Source organism: Phlebotomus papatasi, chromosome 3, assembly GCF_024763615.1.
Source record: "Phlebotomus papatasi isolate M1 chromosome 3, Ppap_2.1, whole genome shotgun sequence".
In the NCBI taxonomy this organism is placed as follows: Eukaryota; Metazoa; Arthropoda; class Insecta; order Diptera; family Psychodidae; genus Phlebotomus; species Phlebotomus papatasi.
In genome coordinates, this window is record NC_077224.1 from 43,819,190 (window position 1) to 43,835,304 (window position 16,115).

The following is a 16,115-nucleotide window of genomic DNA, read 5'->3' on the forward strand; positions in this document are numbered from 1 at the left end:
GTATAGTGCAAAACTCTTTATCTAAGATGCTGTGTTGAGTCTGCGGAAGATGGGTGATTGTGTTATTATTGTTAACATTGTTATTATACTTGTGGTGTGTGGATTTTTTCACCTCCTCGTATACACCTTTCCCGGGTGCGATAAGTAAATTAAATGTGTGGAAACACCTAAATTGAGCTGAATGAAGAATCGCAATACTGCCTACACATTGAACCTCTCAAATTGCAACAGATTGCATCGCTCTGAGCACTGAAACGTTAATCATTACAGCCGATCGTGCCATTTTTGCGGGCAATTTTTGCATTGGTTTTGCAGCATTTGCCGTGGATTCCACTTTATTGCTCCACCCCAACCAGCATGTAGACTCCAGGAAATCACTTCTGAAATCAATGGTTTATTCGGGATTTATTAAAATAACCATCGACATGTGTGAAGGATGTTTTTGAGACTTAAGAACACCCCGAAGTGGTCAATTGTCAGACTACAGAGCGTCACTGTGCAACAATGTTTCAATATTATTTTATGTTTGAGCACTCGTGCTATAAAAAATGATTATTATTTTGATTGTGATTTGCTCATTTGCCAGTAATTTAGACAAAACCATTTTTGCTGTTTTTTTTTTAATATTAGTATAGTAACTCTACCAAATTTAGGCATAGTTGCATAATATTTTTAATGCATATTAAAATTTCTTGTTATATCTTTTACAGGAGTGTTTTTTGGCACTTTGAAAAGTAGTTTATAATATTTTTTTTTAAATAAGTTCCTGAAATATGGAAAAATGAATAATAATATAAATATTTTGCTTTGGGTAATATTTCGGCCACTTTGAGTGGAATTTCGACTACCTTGTTTGTGACCATCTTGTTTCAATCAATAGAAAATTTCAAAACGTCATACGGAATGCTTTAAAATTTTAATTTTATACATTTATATTTATATGGTCCACAGAGTCCTGATATCTTCCGAGCAATTGATCCTAAAGACTTTAAGAGTTGACCTTGGCAATTCGAAAGATTATGCAAGATTCTTCTTAAATCCAAATAAAATTAATGCGTTGACTTTCTCACATCTTAATTGTCTACAAATTCTACACAAACTTTATGTCTCTGCATGTTCTGATAATTCTTTTCAAATTGTATTCTTAAAGATTGAATACTTTTTAATGACCCGGCCGGCTATCTACTATGTACAAACTCAGTATAAACTGAGTATAATACTTAGTAGGAAACAAGTATACCCATACAAAATACATAGTAGATTTTGTATGAAATGTCCCAAATACTCATCATTAGTGTGCGTGAGTCGACATTTATACTGAGTATATACTGAGTAGATTTACTTTGTATTTACTTGATTTTCCTCATTAATTTTCAACAAATTTTCCGTGTATTTTTCTAATATTTATACTAAGTATTTTTCGTGTATTGGTACTGAGGTGGTACCTAGTATTTTTCGGTTATTTATACTAAGTAAAAACTATATATTTTTTTATTTTCTATAAATATTTATTGTCTGAACTTTTTTAAAATACATTTTTTACCAAGTATCCACAGTAGAGTAAACCTTGTAGACATCATTACAGAGGACTTCCGGTAACTGATCTCCGTGTAATGGTAGTTCCGGGACTGTAACAAATCTGGCGGATCTAGCAGAAACGTGATGCGTCTCAGCAAAGAATCTCGATCTTTTAATATTCTGGAAAAGAATGTAAACAAACAGGACGATAACGTACAATTTTTCAAGTCTAATTTAAAATTACTATGCTCAAGAAAATGAGAAAGATGGGAAATTTTCAACAGATTCTGAAATATATCTCTGTATATCACTTTTAACAAATACCGAACCCTGTCTAACAATATGTGGTTTATGATTTGATCCTCCAAAACCATCATTACACGCACAGCCTACACTTGTTTCACAGAACGATCTTTCAACAGAGATTATCAACAATACGACATTTGTTTTCCGTCTTAATCCCTATCATCAAGATGTTTAACTGAACGCGAAAGCTAAGTACATTGGATTCGAATGGTTTTCGGAACGAACATCAAGAAGCTTGAACACTTTTTTTCACTAAAAATGACATATATTTTTTCCTCTAATTTGTTCACGAAAACTACCACGCATACTTATCTCCAGATTGTTTTTGTGAAATGGAACTGAGAGGTGTCCCTTTTGATTGAATTAACTGAAAATAATTAATATAAATTAAGGAAAACTTACCCTTTTCCACTGAGCGACGCAAATCTTTCACCATCAGACACGTCACAACTTTGTCAACTAGAGAGAAAATGGTCGACGGGCACACCGACACAGCAAGGTTGTGTAGTTGTAGGGACTTTAAACCAGAAATACAAAGTTTATACTCGATATATTCCGGGCACTTCTTCAACATAGTATTTTTTGCGTAGAGATACAACGTATTACTTGACTATATATTTAAATTTGTATATCTTTCACGTAAATACATAGTATATACCTAGAAAGTATGGAAATTAGTACTTTCCTCACATAAATACGCTGTATATACTCAGTAGGATCTGTAAAGTCAGTACGAATAGCCGGCCGGGAGAGAGAAAATGGTCGACGGGCACACCGACACAGCAAGGTTGTGTAGTTGTAGGGACTTTAAACCAGAAATACAAAGTTTATACTCGATATATTCCGGGCACTTCTTCAACATAGTATTTTTTGCGTAGAGATACAACGTATTACTTGACTATATATTTAAATTTGTATATCTTTCACGTAAATACATAGTATATACCTAGAAAGTATGGAAATTAGTACTTTCCTCACATAAATACGCTGTATATACTCAGTAGGATCTGTAAAGTCAGTACGAATAGCCGGCCGGGAGAGAGAAAATGGTCGACGGGCACACCGACACAGCAAGGTTGTGTAGTTGTAGGGACTTTAAACCAGAAATACAAAGTTTATACTCGATATATTCCGGGCACTTCTTCAACATAGTATTTTTTGCGTAGAGATACAACGTATTACTTGACTATATATTTAAATTTGTATATCTTTCACGTAAATACATAGTATATACCTAGAAAGTATGGAAATTAGTACTTTCCTCACATAAATACGCTGTATATACTCAGTAGGATCTGTAAAGTCAGTACGAATAGCCGGCCGGGGAAATAAATTGAAAAAAAATGTATTGATTCCCGTAGCGATTTGTCGGATTTGCACGATTTGCCTTTCTGGAACTCTTTCAAAGCCTTTTTCTCCTTTTGGACATTTTACAACCTATATAAATTGAAAAAAAAACAAAAACAAATAGGAATTTTGGGGAAGCATAAGATGTGACCAAAATAAAATATATTACCTCAATGGAAATATGCTTACAAAATGTGTATTTTTATGCAACATCCAGCTGGAAAATTTCACTCAAAATTTTAAACACGATTCACTATTAACATAAACAAAAAAAAATTTAAAAGACGGATTATGACCTATGTTTGAATTTATTCAATTTTAACTTCACACGACGTTCCGGAGATGTTTGTCTCCTTCTTCGTCGTGTGAAGTTACAATTGAATAAATCCAAACATAGGTCATAATCCGTGTTATGGATTAAATTACGGAAATTATTAAACAGCTATCAACACAAGTAATCTTCCACATTTTTCGTTAGACTTTCCACATTGAAGTTCCTATAACACAATCTTAGCTCAAATAACTAAATAAATAAAAAGAATAAATATTTAGAGAAAAAAATAATTGACTATTTTAAGATTAAATCCATAATTTTTATTAATTTATTTGCTTGGGCGAAGTTATACTCAAAGTGGCCGAAATTTGACACATTCACCTTAGATCACCGTATTTCCTATTCTACTGAACTAATTTAATTTTTTACATCCAGTGAAACTACAAGTACACAAGGGTGCTGTACTCTTATCAAAAGATATTATAAATTTATGATTTTTAAATGAAAATGTTCAGAATTATTTCATTTCTTTATTTTACTGACAATTTTTGCAATTTTTAAAACAATGTAAAAGCCAATAAAGACTAATTTTAAGTTATTTGTAGTTTTTTTTTAAATAGCATTAACAAAAAAAAATGTAAATCAGCATTTTAACATTTAAAATTTTTTCGTAGCATTTGGAGTACTAGCATTATAAAAATTCTTTTCAAAAATCAATTACTAATTCATAAGGAACTTATTCTAAAATATGAACCATTGTGAGAAAACCGACGTTAGGGAAATTAGTAGAACGGAACCGAAGTTCGTCGGTAAATGGAGTCACTCTTAGAAAAACGGCAACTCTTCCGAAAGCTTTCGGCTCGGTCTCCAAGCCTTCCTTATTGATTCGACCACTGTTGAAGGCTTGGAGACCGAGCCGAAAGCTTTGGGAAGAGTTGCCGTTTTTCTAAGAGTGACTCCACTTTCCGCCGAACTCCGGCTCCGTTCTACTAAAATATGAACATTCTATCTAAAGTATTTCTAGAACATTGAATGGGTTAATGATCAGTGCTTCTGCCTTAAGTTAATTCGCCTACCAGCAAAGGCATTGATTTAAGATTACAAGGAATTGAACAATATTTTTTTATTAACAATTCAGTGAAAAGAAATTCTAAAGTCATCTATTTTATTCTCAAAAATGTTTAACCTTTAGTACTCAGTAGCTAATTAAATACCATTAAATACAAACCAATTTAAGCCTATTGAACCTTAATTAGGCTTCCCTAAAATTTTTTAAGCTTTACTATAAGTTCATCGTGATCGATTGTGACCAACTTTCAAACTGAAGATAAATAATAGATTTTTTGGCTTTTTACGCAGAAGGCTTGAAGAAATTTAACACTTTAAGATTAAAGATTTTTGTTGAAAATGAGAAGCAGCTTTCAAATGGTATTTTGCAGATTAAAAGATAAAGTATTTATTTGAGAATTGAAAGAATAATTGCAAATCCCAACATTGATTGAATACTTAAACTGTGTGTAGATGCGGAGCATTTTGTCAGAAATTATAGCTTTACTGTTGATTTTTCTGATTTTTCTAGTGCAGAGAAAGAGTATCATCATAACTCATACATAAGGCGAAGTGTGAAAGGGGAAATGTTTATTAATAGCCCCAACACCTTTCTGCCGGGGTGTCGAGTCGAGACGGTAAATAAGAGTAAAAAAAAAAGAAGAAAACATTCAATGGAGTGCCTTGCAACCAGAATCGTCACACATGATGATATAGTCGTGGCATAGCGGTGCTAAATGCATCGCTATTATTGTGCTATTATCGCAAGACATATTTGCACACAGGTAGCTGACTTACCTGACTGTTGCTCCCGATTGCGACTGGAGTTGGCATCCGGCCCAGCAGCACACCGAGGGCATCTTTCCAGCGCTGCACAAGATAATGGACTCAAGTGGCTGCGACTATGATAATGGCACAACCCGCAGCTAGAGGCGTGTAATACGGCATTTGAATTTTCCACCGGCGAAATTCACCATTGTTTTTCACCACGGTCTCAGCTTCGCAGGTGTAAGCACAATTACTGATTTATTTAGTCAGATCTTGCACTTAATGACGGAGTCTAAATACACAACACGATGCACAATTGAAATTTTGTAAATAAGTAATAACTTTGCACTTGAAGGCATGAAGCTGACAAATGCTCAGTATATATTACAGGTGCATTCTACTTTGAAGATCTTATTTTTGATATGCCATTTGGAATAGTGCTGATAATGTGTCATAATCCGATCTTCTAATAATATTTTCAAAATTAAACATAATACAATATATATTGTATTGTTTTGTATTTAATTCTTGTTATATCATTTATGCCTAGCACACAATAACTTTTGTTTTGTAAACATGTTTTTGACATTTCAATTAGAGTGAGTGAGATCTAGATCTAGTCATCTCGCTCACTCTCATAGAAAATTTTAAAAACATATTTACAAACAAAAGTTATTGTGTGCTGGGCAGTACAATAATTTGCTCATGTTTAACTCACTTTACCTTACCTTAAATTTTTATTAAAATTTTAAAAATTTATCTTCTGGGACCTTATTTTCGGAGAGCTTTAAAAAAAACATAGGGGAAACTGGGGCACCACCAAACACGGGGTACCACCAAACACTGCGATTTTTTAATCGGATATTGGATATCAGAGGATAAGACCGATAGGAATTTATAGGCACTATAGGGATGCTTGTCCACTGAAGGAATGGTCGAGATAGTCCAAGTAGTTTAGAAATGAAAATTACTGAATTAATTCATCTGAAACCAAAAAACTAAATATTTTCTTTTAGCTAATGAGTTATGGTGCAATTCCAATGAAAAAATGAGGATGTGTTTTTTTTTAGCACATTACTGTTCTCAAGTACTAAAAAGATCATAACTGTTCCCACATGTTATTTCAATTAATATCAGATGTCATTGTGATCGTGTGAAAGGTTGCGCGGCGGGAATATTCGAATTCGGATTTCGGTTGGAAAATCGACAAAATTAATTTAATGTTTTCACTTTCATAGTATTTTCTAATTTTTTTTTATCATGATTGAAAAGATGTAAGGTTCTTTCTTCTTTCTACACAAAAACTTCATATTTTCCCCGGTCCTCGTCGTGTCTCAAAATAGTCATAACAGGATCCGACACAAAAGAAAAGTTCAACCGAAAACCGCATTCGAATATTCCCTCCGAGCAAGCTTTCACCCGATCACAATGCCATCTGTCATTCAGCCAGAGTGTGGGGTAACCTGTTATGTCATCTTGGTGGCGTGATGCAGTTGGATGGCCGGGAGTTGGCAACTTTAGCCTCAACCGCGGGTTTTCCCAAGTTTTTACGTGAATAAGTGGTGAAAATTCGAAGAGCAGCATTAATATTCTCTATTCATTATTTTCCTTTAAATGACGTATGAGAACAGACATGGTCTTTTTTAGTACATGAGAACAGTAATGTGCTAAAAAAACATGGTAACTTTTTCATTGGAATAGCACCATTAAACTTGAAAGAAGAATTTTTCAATATAATGAAATATGATTTTTGGAGTGAATTTCATACAAAATAAATATCATTTTTGACGTATTTTACACAACGTTTCCTCTTGTAGATTAAGTTCTGATCAAGTAAACATAAAATTCTTTATTTAAGGACTATTTTAACTTAACAGCTAAAAGGAAATATTTTGTTTTTGGTTTCAGGTAAACCAATTTTGAGAAATTAAAAAAAAAATAAATCAAAAAATCAGGTCAAATGAAAAAAAATCAAATTTAAATTAAAAAAAAAAACTCAAAAAATCAGGTCTGAACGGTTGAGCTCTTAAAATTTTTAAATAAAAATTTAAGAAAATATAGTTTAGATGTTGTAATTTTATATGTTTAAGAGCTTAATTCAAATATATTTCTTATGCTGAAAAAAATTAGAGAAAATAATATATTTTTAGTTTTCTTGACTTACTCTTTAAAATAGTACCATAACATGATACAGTAAATTTTCAATAACTGTAGGATATAATAAATATCTTTAATAGGGCTCTGAATGTATTTTCTATACAATGATGATTTCCAATTAAAAACAGCACTAATAGATTATATTTAATTCAATGTATTTTTAGAGTGAAGCCACAATCATCAAGATTAACGTTAAAAGAAAAACTACAAAACCTTTAATGTATTTATGATAAATATGCTAAAACAACTTCTCCTGTTTTTTTTTTTTAAATTTTCCAGCATTCGTATTGCTTGAATATTTTATAAAGTAAAAAGTGCATTAACTGGAAATGGATTTGTCTGTTGTGTTAAGTTCTAATCAATAAAGATTTGTCCAAAATTCAATATACGTACAAATTAAGATAAACATGGATTTAAAGATAAGCCTAAAGCTTTTCAATCAAACAATAACCTTTTGCATAGAACAGCTACACTGAAATAGAATGTCATCTAGAATAATTTCTAAAACACTTCAGGCAGACTTGAGAAAAAATCCTTGAACCAATTTTCGGACTAAATATTTAATTTTTAAGAATTGGAAAAGGGCTCAGAGAAAGTAACGGTTGGATTAATTACCCTTTGGTCAACACAAAAGAGAGGACAGAGGCTGTTTTGTCATTTTATAAATTGATTTTTTTTTCCGTGAAATATTAGGTCAGCAAAATTTTAACTTCTGGAGGTAGTATAAGGAGGTATAAAAAAGTAAGTTTTTCAAAATTCAAAGTTTTGTATAGTTACGCTTGTAAATTTAACTACAGGTAGCTAATTTAAGAATCTGAATTACCCACAGTATTGATTTATTGCAGATGAATATTTCTTGTCTGAATTCTTATATTATTCGATAAATTGTTGATTGATTTATTGTATTATAATTTTAAGTAATAGATTTACATCACTCCCAGTAACAAGCACGTCAATTTCGATACTTAATTTGCATGATTCTATTTTGTACATCAAATTATCAGGATCTTATCTAGATTTATATTGTCCATAATCTCGCTTCTATCTTTGATATTGATCGAACAAAATTACGTTCAAAGTCAGTGCTTCACCTTGCACTTGCTGTTCAAATGTTGCAGTTAACGTATTGCCAATGGCTATTTCTCTTTTCATTTTTTTCTCGCAAAACACTCAATTTTATGCTAAACCACCGTCTTGGTGCTCTTATATTAAAAATTGAATATAACAACTAGGTATACGGGAAGGACTCATTAAATAATTATTATTTAAGTATGACAACGATTATCATTTTCTTGGGCATTGGGATCGTTTGACTTGATTTCCCATCCCTTGGCTTGGGAGACCAATATGCAAGAAATGTGTTGTGAATCCCATAACCTTGAGTAAATAACATGCAATCTCGATGCAATCTTTGATATCTCAAGTGCAAGCTCTCTCTCATTTTGTGTTTCCCCAAACATCTTCAGGTACTACAAGAATCTTTCATGAAATATTCCGGGAACTTCATGTTCATCTTGAGTTAAGGAAGAAATATCTGATTCTTTTAGAATACAAATTGCACTGCCGATAATGAAGTTTAATTAATGAAACAGGAAGTTGTATTTAATTTAAAATTCTTTAAACAGATAGGGGAAGGCTTTTACGCTTCGAACATAGTTTGGCTTCAAACACTTAATATTTTTCACATATTAGGTGATTCCTTTATTAATTCTTACTTTTTTTTCAGAAATTGTGCAACATAATCCTAGCTATTAAATTATATTACTATTAGGTCAAATCCATTAAAGGAACTTAGGAAAGTTATTCAGAGTTCGAAATCAGAATGTGTGCGAAGCCTGAAAGTTTTCCTCTACATTGAACAGAAAGTTAAGAAATATGACAATATAAAATGGTAAAAACATGTATTTAACAAAAAGAAATCTATATTGATCAGTAAAAAAAAATAAATTGATCAGAAATTACTTTTATGATAATTTTTTCCACTTGAATAGCATTATGGGAAAAATGAACATGTTTTTTAGCACTTTACTGTTCTCAAATGCTTCTTGTTCCAATCGTTTTTTATTTCCAGACCATTAGCGTTTTTTTTAAATAATATTCGCTTTTCTTTAACGAATTTTATAAGATGTGTGGCCTATTTCCTACTAGAGAAAATCTACTGAAACCCACCCACAACGATGTATCGTAAATGATATTTGATTGATTTAAGAAGGTAGATATAAATTCCCATTAAAATACATCCCCCTTGATTCGAGCCTCTCCCAAAAATCTGTTTGGATAAATTGGATCAATCAGGAGGAAGTTGTGAAGAGATGAAATTATAACTGAATATTTCACATAATGCATACTGAATTGGATGTGAGTGTTTTGGTGAATGTTTAACAACATCCTCTGTACATTTTCTCTTATATTATGCACATTTCCACTTCAATGTGCAACACATCATAAATGCATAATTAAAATATGCATAGTGCTGCATATGAAAGAAGTTATTTCACGAAAATCGTCTGGTGCTTGGGAGATTTTGCCTCTACACTTGTGGATTCATCCAGCCCTACCCTTAGTTCAATATTCTTCAGGCGAAGTTATACGCGACAAAATGTAGAAATTCAATTGTCTTGTCGCGAACGTGAATCGTGTGCAATTAATGTTGCATTGTAATATGAAATTGAGAAATTAATTTTGCCCAGACATTGTCGCTCACTATTGTCTTACCATTTGGCGACAAAATTAATCGAACTGAAGGAGTATTGCACTTGAATTGCTCTTTTATTATTTGTAAAGGCAGTTGTATGACAAATAAATTGCTTCCGTTTTGTAATTGTATCCGCTTTTAGATATATATTAGTAGTATACATAGAGCAAGTCGCTGTTTTGTGACGTCACTATAGAGCAAGTCGCTGTTTGTGACGTCACTATCGAGCAAGTGGGTGTGACGTCACTATAGAGCAAGTCGCTGTTCTGTGACGTCACGTGTGTGATGATGTCACGTGTATGATGACGTCACACCCTGGAGACATGACGCAATATTTTGGGGGCCGAGGTCACCCCGGGGGGGATGACGTCACTCAGTGAGAATTTGAATTTCCGTTAGAGTACACGAGCGCCATCTATGATTGTGAATTTGAATTTCTGTCCGCCATTTTCAATTTCTGTCCGCCATTTTCAATTTCTATCCGCTATTTTGAATGCCTATCCACCATTTTGATTTCTATCTGCCATTTTTTTTATTTTTTGTACGCCATTTTGTATTACCATCCGCCATTTTTATTTTTATCCGCCATTTTTTTTTATTACCGACCGCTGCTCCTATTGTTGTCCGCCATTTTTAATTTCCGACCGCCATTTTTATTTTTGTCCGCCATTTTTATTACCGACCGCTGCTCTTATTTTCTATGCGCGCGCCCTCTGTTATTCCTATTATTAACCATTTCCGTAATTTTTTTTCGCTACGTGAAAATTTTTTGGCCGAGACCTGGGATTGAACCGACAGATACTTAAAGTCTTAAACGTAATGTGTACCACCGCTTAGACCACTCGGCCACGGCGGCATGTTGATGGGCTCTCTCTGAATCGTGAACCGTTGCATCGTCCACAGGCTGACGTCACCCATGCATAGATATCCCATATAGACATTTTCCATGCATGCATACATTTTCATACACATACACATGCCCCGTGGGAATAATTGCGCGCGTCACTTGGCGGGGAAAAACAGTGCGAGAAACAGATCTCGGGTTTCGGGTTTCAGAGTGGCGCGTGGTGACTTCTGGATATATGACCCGTACTTAGGAATGCATCCTATTGCAAAAAATGGCATGGAATGTGTCGTATGGAGGCGACTATAAATTAATTGTCGTGGGAATATTTTAATTGCTGTGGGAATTTTTCTTCCCTTTGAGAGCTATTAAAGACTTCTACATAAAGAGGATAAACGTTTTTGCAATGAAAAAGTACTTTTCATATAATTTCACATATGTTTCGAGAAATTAATTTACTCTACCGCACTTTTAAGGGAGATCTTCCATTGGGATGATCTTTTATCTAAGTTGAATGAAGTCTATTTTGCGCACCTTTATTTTACTTACCCCCAGATGTTTTTCGCAATTTTAGTGGTATGATCACCACCCATGCATAGCTATATGAAAAAGTATCTTCAAAGGTTGAATATTTTGTAACCGCAAAAAATCAGTTTTGCAGGATTATATCCTAGCAGTGTGCGCAGAAGGGGTTGGATATAGTTAGCAGTTGTTCCAAAGAGTTAGAGGCTGTTTCAATTTAGAGAACTCTAGTGGCACGGGTTGTCTAATTATGGCAAGAGATTCTTAAGATCTGTTTAATTTATGTAAATTTTTTCTCTTGAGAATCCTTCTTATATGTCTACCAAAAAATTTCATTTCTGCCCCTCTATTTGCAATGTACGATAAATTTCGCAGTGCCTCTTTAGATCATGATGATCCATATGATCCGCTGATCTCATGACTTTTCTTTGTCCATTTTTTTGTGAAAAAGCATTTCCATACACTGATCTTGGATCTCGAGTATGTGATATAAGGTCGGTATACCTAAATTATTTCCTAATATTACAAACTGATGGTTGAATGTACTTTCTTCCATTTCTATGTACTTGTCGCCGGAATGCCCGAAATATGATCTTCTGCATCGCTCATGAGTTTTATGGAGTGGAGTGAGGCGATTAAAAGAGGAGTGAAAAATCGTCAATGAAAGCAAATTTCATTCTTTGTATATGAATCATTTAATTTTCTTGGCCGCAAGTGAGGAAAGAATGGGAAAAGGTGTTAGGTTTCTGATAACTTTGCCCTCTCCAATATTAAATATTTTGAATTTATAATTGATGCTTTTCTTACTATTTGCAATGTGCTTTAAAGAGATCTGAAGAAATTTGCACATGATCCTTAGCATAAAGACTTGAGAAACGGCATAAATTATTTTTTCTCAAATTATACAGAATGGGTTGAGCATGTCACTGATTACTGTGGAACTGATGAATGTACCCCTAAAATTTAGTTATGTGCGATACTGAAACATTTTACATGTTTTTCACTGATAACTTGTTCCCAAATTACGTTTATCCCTGCTAGAGCCTTCTTGAAAGTAGAAAAGTGTGAAATTCTCTTCTTTTTATTAAATGATCATATTTTTAGTATATTTCCTCTGTGAACGGATCAAAAGAAAAGGTTCAAGAGGATGTTTAGTAAAAGAATGTCACAGATTTTTGCTTTAGATTGAATATGGAAATTTGGCGTGCACTCACTACATCACCACGGAACTATGTCCTCTTTAATTCTCGGTCAAAAATTTGTCCTAGTATTATTGTTATTAAAATTTTATTTACACCTTTTACACCTTACACTGAAGAACATCGAAAACTTTATTTGAGTTGCAATTTAGAAATTTCTGTGTACCCGCCACACCGTTTGGAAAATACTTTAGGGAATCGTAAATGTTTTGTTCTGAGATATGAACCGATTTTATTTGTGAAAAATGTTATCAGGGTAATGCATAGTCTCTTAAAATTCAATTATCTGCGATGTTGAATCATCTCACGTCTTTTCAGTGATAACTCGTTGCTAGATTGATATGCATTTCTGAGAGACTTTCTCATATAAAATAGAAGATGAAGATCTTTTCTTTTGAATAAAATCTTAGCATACTCTTCACATAAAATTAATATGGTGGATGTTTAATAAAAATTGAAGCCATTTCTCTTTTACTCTGCTAATATTTTGCAGATTTTACACGTTGACTCAAACAAATTAAGCGTGTTACAGATAGAATGTAAAACCTCGAAGCATATCAGAATGATAAGTCAGTTGCCTTTAGGAAAAAAGTTTCCCAAAAGTTCATTGTCTCTATGGAAAAACGAGGGGCATGACATTTCCTATGTTTCCCATATGTTTCTAGCGCGCCGAAAAAACTTTTGGGATTATTAGCTGTTTTCTGTCAGTGTAGAATGAATTAGCAAAAAATTTAAATGCAAAATAAAAGCCAACTTAATATTGAATAGGCAACCGAAAACCCCAAATTGGCAACCTACGTTGTTTTGGAGATATCTCGTGAAATGTGTACGAAAACAGGGAAAAATTTACACTAAAATCGGTCGCATTTTTCAGAGCTTATGTCACCCCCCCCCCCCCCCCCCCTAAACGTATTAAAAAATGAATATTTTGTACCCTCCACTGTAAAAATGTTTTTTCTTCAAATAAGATAGTGAATATGTACCAGTTACTTAAAGGATGCATGGCCTTCTGTAACTCGGCCTCTTGTGATACTGAATCACTTCATGGCTTTTTTATGGACTATTTTTATCATTTTGATAATCTTTTTGTGAGAAATCTTAGAAAATTAAAATTGAATGCGTCTTCTTTAAGAAAAGACTACTTTGTATGATGGCCTGAGTCAACGAACACCAAAAGAGAATTTTCAAGAGATACTTACTAAAAAAAGAAAGTCGCAAACCTGAGCTTTCATTCATCATTATCATTTTCAACTGCTAATCCCTATTGAGGTCGCGGACCCATTACATCCAATTTAGCAGTCTACACTTGTTGATCCTCCACCACTTCAGGAAAATGTTCAGGCTCAACCCCCAGACGCTCCAAGTCAAGATTCTGAATTTGATTCAGCCACCTTGTCTTAGGTCTGCCTCGAGGTCGATGTCTTCTCACAAATGGCATGCATAGCTTTTCTGGGGAATTTTTTGAGTTTTCATTGATTATGGGAATTTATCTTGGCACTTATTAGCACTACAAAACATCTTTGAACTCTATCCACTTTAATTCTTGGACAAAAATTCATCCTGGTGTAAAGAGCGGGTACCAGGATTACCTCAAAGAACAATGAAAAACACATATTGGAGCAAACCTGGTTTAAGTTCAATTTTTGAAATAGCTCCACCTGCTCTTTAGAAAAATGCTTTACATGCCGTTTTCCTAGACTTTCCTCTGAGATATTAAAAAAAAAACGCATATGCAGCAGAGTGACATGTCCAAACAAATTTTATCGGATATGAAACAAAGATTTTGTACACTTTGCATTTATCTTGGGAAATTTCGTTGATGTGACCAAAAGATCTTCGAAATCTCAGAGTAATACCGTTTTATAAGAATTTTATCAACTTGAAAAACTTTTCCTGGTTGAGATTTAATGACAAGTAGAAAGGTTGGTAAAAAGTGATAAGTCAAGAAAGACAAGATCATCAAGCTCCATATGTTATAAAGAAAAAGCAACAGATCAACAAATATAACCATGATACTGCTATGGATCTACGAAAGCAGGAAGAAAAACAATATTTATCGCGATCGGTTTTTCTCCAAATAGCTTTTCATTGAGTGTTGAGTTATGTGCCGTAAGCTACGGGGGTGGAATTGCTGTTGTAGAATAGAACCAAAAAGACATGGTCGACTTTCTGCGAAAACGGATTAACTTTAAGAGAATTGTTGGAAGACAAGTTGGGAAAGATCATGCCAATATGAAACTATTGCTAAACATTCAACCTGAACATTGTGTAAAAACTAGTAATCACTATGCCGTGAAAAAAATATTTTCAGAGGTACACCGATGTATGTAAATCTTTAGGAGTACAAAGATTGAAAAATTCTTATCTCTCAACCAATAATGCATTTAACCCCTCGATAAACTATTTTCGCCTTTTTCACGAAATTCCATTTATAGCAAGTAAGTCAATAATTTGTAATGCATCAAATTTGAAGAAAATTCACATATTTTTTTTTATTTTCCCCCCTTTTATGACTTTGCCTCTTACCTGTTGTATATTTTTTTCTTCTCGACTCTGTCATAAAATTAACTTTGCTATCCTGACTCTTGCATAAAACGCATTTTCTTCTTTTTAAACAATTTTATTTCCTCTTAATCATGGCTGATTTTCATATGCATTGACAACTCATTAAGATATTAGCTTTGCATTCAATTCTCTCTCTATTACGAAAAGTATATTCTTGTAGTCTCAACGTATGGTTCTCGACATAGGGGGCAGCTCGTTGTTCTTGAAGCACATTCTTGACATGCAGCAACGTGCCCGCATGGAATAAAGGCGATGTTGTATTCATTGTTATAGCAGATTTTGCAAATTTTATTTGGTTGCTCTACAATGTCATATTCTGCTTCTTCTATACCAGAATCCAAAGTATGATCACCAAAGAATATCTCAAACAAATTGTCAAGTGTATCCTCGTCGTTGATGTTGAAAAATTTTAGCATTAAATACTTTTTCTCCAAAATACTCATTTCTTTTCCGCTTTTCACCTTTCTGAAAATTTTTTCCACCACACCCTTACGTAAAGTCTCATTGTTGGTTGCATGAAGAAGCTCGATCATCTCGCCAATTGACCTTTTATGCAAAATTAGCTGTACCAAATCAGACTCTGATTTGTCTTTTGCAAAAAGTTCTGCTAATTCTCTCAAGTTGTGAGTACTCATTGCGCTGTAGATTTATTCTGATTGATTGATTTTTCAAGATGTCCCGTGTTAAATAATTGCAAAATATTATGTCAAACATTTTTTATTGAGAAAAAAGGGGGAGGGGATGCAGGAAACTTTTGAGGATGCAAATCCTGCCACTAATTGTGTGAACACACAAAAAAATTGGTACTTTTAATTAATTCTATGGCATTTCACACAGAAAAGTGTATATCGCTATTAGAATCTCGCTGGATTT